We start from the raw sequence: 8211 nt of genomic DNA on the forward strand, positions 1-8211 counted from the left end.
TATATGTAGTGAAGTTCCTAAAGAACATCATTAGGATATTTGTGGTGCCTTCAAAAGGGTGTAGAGGTTCTCTAGAAGGTTCATATTTGACGAACCCTAAATACTAGTTCCTAAAGTATCTTTTAATTTTTACAATGGCTGCTTTTGCAATCTTTAAAGTAAAGGGTCTTTATTGGCATCTATGGTTCCATGAAGAACTTTTTCAAACCAATGGAACCATTCCACTGCACCAAAGGCTCTTTTTGGAAACAAACTTTCTTGACGATTTTGAAAATGTTTGTTACAATAAGGAAATGGATCTATTAATTACGGTTTACTGAATTCTTCTTTGAGGAACCGAAATTTCAACATCCTGCTTTTGAAACCTTTATTTTTAAAGAGTCCGGTTATACTTTAAGCCAGATTATGCACACAACCCATTATAAAGCAAAAAATGCTTCTAAACAGGAAAGATCAGATTTCAGATTTTTGCTGAAGAGATTTTTGCTGAAGTTCTCTAAAACTTTACAAAAGATCTCAAGTTCTCAAACGCGCTTAGATGTTCCAAGATATCAGTTTCCATCAAAACTCAGAGATCTCAATAAGAACACAAACATTTCTAATCAGATTCTTTCAAGACCAAACTATACAAGTTACGCTGTCCGCATTATCATTTTATACCTCTTTACCATCACCTCATGTTAGCAGTTGTTTCGTTTATGTCAATTTTTTTTAGGAAATCCTCAGAAGAAATGATATGCCTAAACTCTAACCTTACCTGTGTGAAGGGAAAGTTGGAGGGGAGACTTGGACAGAGAGCCAGAGGTGAGAGATGGGGATCCACCAAGCGTCTTATATACTCTGGCTTACCCTATGTCTATTTCAGGATAGACTGGGTCATAATGCAACACGCAGGAGAATGAAGGATTGTGTGTGTGTGTGTGTGTGTGAGATCACTTTCTTGGTGGCACTAGCGAATCAAATGCTACTATTAATAATCAGGTCCCATTTGACTTCTTGTGTCCTCACAGTAAATCTCTGTCTGCTACTCTGTCTTCAGCTTCTTGAGCTCTTTTACAAACCCCAGTGAACTGCCTTGCTGTCTACTGCCTACATCCTGACTCAAATGGAAATAGGTGACCGATTTGAAATGCTCCTCCTAGACAGCACTTCAGCACACCACAGAAGGTGCGACTCGCATTAATCCAACTGACTACCAGTTGAGTCCAATGGAGCTCAATAGCGAATGCCCACTAAACACAAAGCCATTTGGCTGAACAGTTTTCTTTGCCGTGTGATGGAAAAGAGATTAATGGAAGCTTGTTTCCAATATGTGCCAATACCCAATCCCCCCCCCCCCCCCAAGATAATTTTATCTCACAAGACTTTTTTTCATGCAATTATACGAAAAATCTCAGAAAAAAAAAATCGGTCTACTACGGGATTACAGCTAATTTGCCATAGTCGCTACTACGTAACAGATTGAAAAGGGGAATATATTTTGCATGGTAAATCTAGGTTTTTAGACTCATTAGCATCATACAAGACTAAAAACTCTTCTTCTGACAAAAAGTTGCTGTTTAATGCCAAAAGCACGTTTTCGCTTGCCCTTTTAAATTAATTTTTTTATTACGCTAATGATAAATGATTGAATGTTTCACCGTCTTCTTGGTTGTTGCTGTTGCTTAATAATTTATGCACTCTTTGGCTACAGCAGTTAACAGTTTATGCCAGATCGCTGTTACGGTTCCATCAGCTGTTGTTGTTTAAAGTTCGCAATATAGAACCTCGGAAACAGTTGTGGTCCCACTTTGCCGAGCAACACACAGACGTAAACAAAGGTGAATGTTTGTAGTGTCATTTACAACCACTTCGAAAGTGGCCCAACCAATCAGATTCAAGCACCGGAACTATCCGTTTTAAAATGTTTAGCACACCGAATTGTCACACCAAACACTTGTTTATAAAATGAATTCTATTATTATTTGATGCTTTAAGAACCAGATTTAAGTTTTTATATTTTATTAATGTATCACATTTTTTATAGAATACATGACTACTAAAATGAATGGCTGTCAATCGAATAAGATGCTTTTTTAACCAAGAATGCTGTAAATTTTGCCAAATTCAGAACGAATATGTCAGTGACGTCCGAGTTCTAGTGTGACGTGAGGTAGCATTCAGTTGTCTTTATTTTCCCAAATTGTTGTAGGAAATTCAGACTTTCTGAGAGGAATGCAACATGCCATAAATTATATCTCCAGGTTCTTGTCGTCGCCCTGCTGTTGAAATATCTTTGTTCGAGATTTACGATGACTGAGCCACGTGTACTTAACGCATACTTAAGACAGTCGACGAAAGACAGGGAGAACTCCTTACACATGTTTACACACAACACCAGTGCTTGGTGGGTATACATAGCCCTGTGCGATCCCCGAACTGTGACACTGTATTAATAAGAACATCTATATCAAACCAGCTGGGTTTCAGATGTCCCTCGTCCCATAAATCACTTTCTATAGCAACTGTATACTGTATAGCATTCAGTTTATCTCTCTTCACAGATAAATCACCAATCTCACAGTGCTTCTCAAGGTTATTTAGTGCAGTATGTACTTGAGCTTTAACCAGTGTGCATCTTGCTTCCCCTTTTGTTCTTAGTGAAACCAAATTTATTAGTTTCCTCTATCTTGTGGCAGTCAAGGTAGGGGACCACAACCATCCCCACGCTCTGTGACAGTGTCGGGTCTGTGGATATATGGCTTGATAATCGGAGGCCCTTGTTTTGGGCTGAGTTTAGTTTTTTATTGTTGTTTATATTTGATGTTTTGCGACTTTTACAGTGTTGGTCACAGTGCTGTCTGTCATGTGGAGAGTAATGTGAATGACTGAGTGCGCTTGTCAACTCTCAGCAGTTTCTCTTTGGCACCTCAGAAAGTGGCACTCAATCCTGTCGTCTCAACTAACTAATGTGAAATACTTGCTGCATAAGCGCACACACACACATATGATAAACTGCACAGATATTTCCAGTCATTTTTCTGTATAATTTATTGACTTATTTATTTTATATATTTATAAACAGATTTTATTGCATATATTAAGGTAATTATTGTATTATATATATATATATATATATATATATATATATATATATATATATATATATATATATATATATATATATATATATATTGAAGGAAATATTATATAAAATACATTTAAATGTGTTATTTATTATGTATACAAATATAAAAATACATATGATAAATATATGTTTATATATATATATATTATATATATATATATATATATATATATATATATATATATATATATATATATATATATATATATATTATAGATATATAACCAAGCATGTTTTTTTTTATATGTAGGTATGTATTTATTTATTTTTATTTCACTGACTCTTGACCTCTGTATGGTGCTATTAACATTGACATTCATCCCTCCTTCACTGTTGGCTTCTAGCAGGTGAGGAGAATTTCTCTTGAGCAGACAGACAGATAGCAGTTCATCTGAGAAGGGATGGTGGAAAGTAGCTAAGGCACAAGAAAGCATTACTTGTGGCAATAGGACACAATTCATTTTAAATTAGCATCCATAATCCAGTGAAACTGACGTAAACCACTTTAGCATTTGTTCACCAAAAAATCATATATAAAAGACACCGTATCAGTTGTATTAATTGAGCACCACAACAATTGAATAATACTAAGAGGTGTGTCATGAGCAGAAAAACAGCATATTAGAATAATTTCTGAAGGATCATGTGACACCAACGTCTGCAGTAATGTTGCTGAAAATTATATATGTATACAGTATTATATTAAATTATTAGTGCTGGCTAGTAACTGATTACATAATCTAGATTTCATCATCAGATTCCAAAAATAGAGTACTCATTACTGGATTTTATTACATTTTAAATCAGATTGCAGTTACTTTATTATGGTTTATATGATTACACCATTAAACCCTGGTTTCATTTTTAATGCACTTCATATAATGTTGATACCAATTAATGGAATATATTTTCATTCTCTCTTTTTTTTTACATCATTATGATACATTAAAAGGTAAGTTTAAAACAAGTTAGGTCTAAAAGTAATCTAAAAAGTGGTCAGGATAGGCTTACATTATGTAAAAAGAGTAAACTAGATTGCTACCAACCGTTTTCATCATGTAATTTGTAATCAATAACAGAAAAATGTATATTTATTTATATATATTCTGATGGTTTTCATTGGTCAGAACAGGAAATGGAGCCCTGACGAGTCAAATATGTCTTCTTCTTAGGGATTCCCCTTTAACACAGCACTTCCCATCCATTAGAAATCAGAATATTGTTACTGTATCTATTTTACTGTATCAAAAACACTTGAACGAGCTGTGTTCAAACAAGTCTCTACATTTCTCACACACAACAATCTCCTGACAGCAACCAATCTGGCTTCAGAAGTGGACATTCAACTGAGACGGCCTTGCTCTCAGTTGTTGAAGCTCTAAGACTGGCAAGAGCAGAATCCAAATCTTCAGTACTTATTCTGCTTGATCTGTCCGCTGCTTTTGACACGGTTAATCACCAGATCCTCCTATCAACCCTACTGGCAAATGGTATCTCAGGAACCACACTTCAATGGTTTGAGTCTTACCTATCAGATAGGTCCTTTAAAGTATCTTGGAGAGGTGAGGTGTCCAAGTCACAACATCTAACTACTGGGGTGCCTCAGGGCTCAGTTCTTGGACCACTTCTCTTCTCTGTCTACATGGCATCATTAGGTTCTGTCATTCAGAAACATGGCTTTTCATACCACTGCTATGCTGATGACACTCAGCTCTACCTCTCATTCCATCCTGATGATCCGACAGTAGCTATTCGCATCTCAGCTTGTCTATCAGACATTTCTTGCTGGATGATGGGCCATCACCTTCAACTCAACCTTGCCAAGACAGAACTGCCTGTGATTCCAGCAAACCCATCGTTCCATCACAATTTCACCAACTTAGGCACAACAACCATAACTCCTTCAAAAATTATGATTGATGATGAGTTGACTTTCTCAGACCACATTGCTAAAACTGTCCGATCCTGCAGATTTGCTTTATTCAACCTCAAGAAGATCAAGCCTTTTCTTTCAGAACATGCTGCACAACTCCTTGTTCAAGATCTTGTTCTGTCCAGGCTGGACTATTACAATGCTCTCTTGGCAGGTCTTCCAGCCAATTCTATCAAACCTTTACAATTAATTCAGAATGTGGCAGCAAGATTAATTTTTAATGAGCCAAAAAGAATACACGTCACACCTCTGTTCATCAATTTGCACTGGCTTCCAATAGCTGCTCGCATAAAATTCAAGGCATTGATGTTTGCCTACCAAACTACCACTGGCTCTGCACCAATTTACCTAAATTTGTTACTTCAGACTTATGTGCCCTTTAGAAGCTTGCTTTCTGCAAGTGAACGTCACTTGATTGTGCTATCCCAAAGAAGCACTTTTTACAGACTTTAGATTAAATGTTCCCTCCTGGTGGAATGACTTCCTCAACTTAATCTGAGCAGCTGAGTCCTTAGCCATCTTCAAGAATCAGTTAAAATAAATCTCTTCAATCTTTATTTGACCCTCTAACTTTATTCTAATTCTATTCTTAAAAAAAATTCTAACTACCTTTATACCTTTACTTAAAATACTTACCTTTTTGTACTCTATTTTCTTTTAATTTATTATGAAATTGTGTGTGTGTGTGTGTGTAAAGACCTCTAACACTAACTTGCTCTATTCTTTTTTATTCTATCTGTTTTCTTTTTATTTATTATATTATTTAAAAGCCCATGCTATGTTTACTGTGTTAAGCTAACTGAGACTTGTTATAGCACTTATATATCATTGCTCTTTTTGTTGTTTTTGATTGCTTCCACTGACTGTCCTCATTTGTAAGTCGCTTTGAATAAAAGCGTCTGCTAAATGAATAAATATAAATGTAAATGTATCTTGATCCTGCCTACATCTAATCCATGTTCTCTCTCTCTCTCTGTACTGTTTGACCCTCTGTTCTCTCACCATGCTAGCGTGTTTCACTATTTCTACCAGCCCTATTACATTACCCTGCCTCAGCAGTACTCACACACGGTGTTGGCTGTGGAAGAGAAAAACGAAGACTGAAAGAAAGGCAGAGGAAGACAGAAATAGAAAGAAAACGTATCCACAAATGGACTGTCCTCCTGCTAATAAATAAGAAGTGATGAGAGGAAGGAGGAGAGGGAATGGAAATGGTCACTGGTCAAAAAGAACTTGCTGTCGTTCGTTCACACAGAACGCGTTTTTCCATGCCACTGCGCTGCTTTTGTATGTAAACGTGTTTGACCGTTGCACTCCCGCGTTTTGCAGCGTCCCGCTCACAGTGCCATTCAAAAAATGCGGCGCTCCAGTTAAAAGTTCAGTTCTTAACCTCACGCTTTTTTTTTTTTACTTTTTTTTTTTCAATATTAAACCTAGTGACATGACGTAACAAAAGTAGCATTATATTATGTGACGACAGCTTTATTAATTATGTAAAGTAAATATAAAGTAAATAGTTTTGGTCCTAAATTGCTCAATGGGTTTCATAGTACACAGGCTACTATTAGACCAATATGCCTTTTTATTGAATATAATATATAGCACACTAAATAGAACAGCTTTTGTATCTTATTGTTTCATTATGATAGGAATGTTTTATTAATTATTATTTATCACATCAATAGCTTTGTTTTCTAATTCAACAGTGGTCTTGGACTATTCTGCCATCTTTAGACCTTGCTTATAGCTCTGCCTCTTTTCAGCGCTGCACTCATAGTCTTTTATCTTCCGGTTTGTGTTTTTGTGGTGTGTTCCAAATGGGATATATCACCCTCTGGAGTAAATACAATCATGGCCGCCATATTGAAGAGTCTTTCCAAACCGAAGTGCTCAAAACTGGCCCTTCGGAATGAAGGATTTTGAAGGGTACAACTGATGGACACTTCAGCCCTTCCTGATTCTTTGTGCTGATTCTTTGCATGATGACGGTGCCTCTATATGGGCATGGGAGGATGACACAGAAGGGCAATTCAAGGAACAGTTGTTTGGTCCACTACACACTCCAACCCTCTAAACATCTCACCCCCTTTGAAGGGATTAAGGCATAGGGAAGAGCCCTTCTAAATGGAATGCAGGGCTAGTCTACAGACATTTGTTAAAGGGGTCATCGGATGCCTATTTTCCACTTAATGAAAAGTCTATCTAATACATACTCTTAAATTTCTCAATGCTAGTGTAAAACCTTTTTTACCCTGTCAAAACAGCTCTTTTCAGAGCAAGCTGTTTTATTTCATGCCGCTTTAAATGCAAATGAGCTCTGCTCACCCCTCCCCTCTCTTCCGAGCCAGTAAATTTAAGCCGCAGTCACCGTGAAACTTGCTAACTAGCACATTATTCGGAAAAGCCATTTGTAAGGATACATTAAAAAAAATGTTTAAAAAAAAAAACGTACAGGCTACTCACTTCTTCAGTAGGTGAAGCTGGAGCGCGAATGATGAACATAAACGAATTTATGTAATCCAACAAATGTAATCCAACAAGTCATTCTTGTCTACATCTAATCCTGCGTCAAAACAATGACTAATGACAGATCACTCAGAGCAAGTCTATTGTAAAACGCTAGTGTCAATCAACAATCATGGGAGGGGCTTGGGTCTGTGATGTCACACAGACAAGAAGCTGAGAACGGCTTGATTTGAGAAAAGGGTTATGATTTTAGTAAATTAAGAAAAAAACACTGGGTGGATTTTTATCATTATAAGGTGGTTGTGAACACAAACTGCCAACACAAATTTATGTTCAAACAAGCATGTAAAAGTGCATTTTGCACCCGATGACCCATTCGATACATCCACTTTGAACATTACAATGCTAATATATTAACTCTACAATAAGTAAATGCACTTAACCAGCTAATTAATCTTCAACAGCGATGCTGTAGAGCTACCGCAAAAATGAAAGTTCAAAGAAAATAAAATCTAAAGATGACCGACCACTTGTTTCTCTGACGCATAAGGTCTATAATTGTGAATACTGAACACTGTGTCATGTAATCTCAAATTAAGTAGGGCAAGGGCAAGTAAAAAGTTTCTGTATGTGTGTGTGTGTTCAGTGTTGTGATTTAGTCTTCATTTCATATATGTAAGCAACA

General features: G+C 36.5%; 1 protein-coding gene across 2 annotated transcripts in view; it reads right to left on the minus strand.

The window, feature by feature from the left end:
- LOC113039862 (parvalbumin-7-like) overlaps positions 1 to 8211 on the minus strand; it is a 29218-nt gene that overhangs the window by 5140 nt on the left and 15867 nt on the right. Inside the window, exon 1 of one of the 2 annotated variants that reach the window (XM_026197992.1) lies at positions 758 to 889. The exons of the other annotated variant lie outside the window; for it this stretch is intronic. The gene's annotated coding sequence lies outside the window, so the exon portion shown is untranslated. Of the gene's footprint in view, positions 1 to 757; positions 890 to 8211 lie in introns of those variants that run through there. 2 annotated transcript variants of the gene reach the window in all.

This window comes from Carassius auratus, chromosome 22 (assembly GCF_003368295.1).
Source record: "Carassius auratus strain Wakin chromosome 22, ASM336829v1, whole genome shotgun sequence".
NCBI lineage: Eukaryota > Metazoa > Chordata > Actinopteri > Cypriniformes > Cyprinidae > Carassius > Carassius auratus.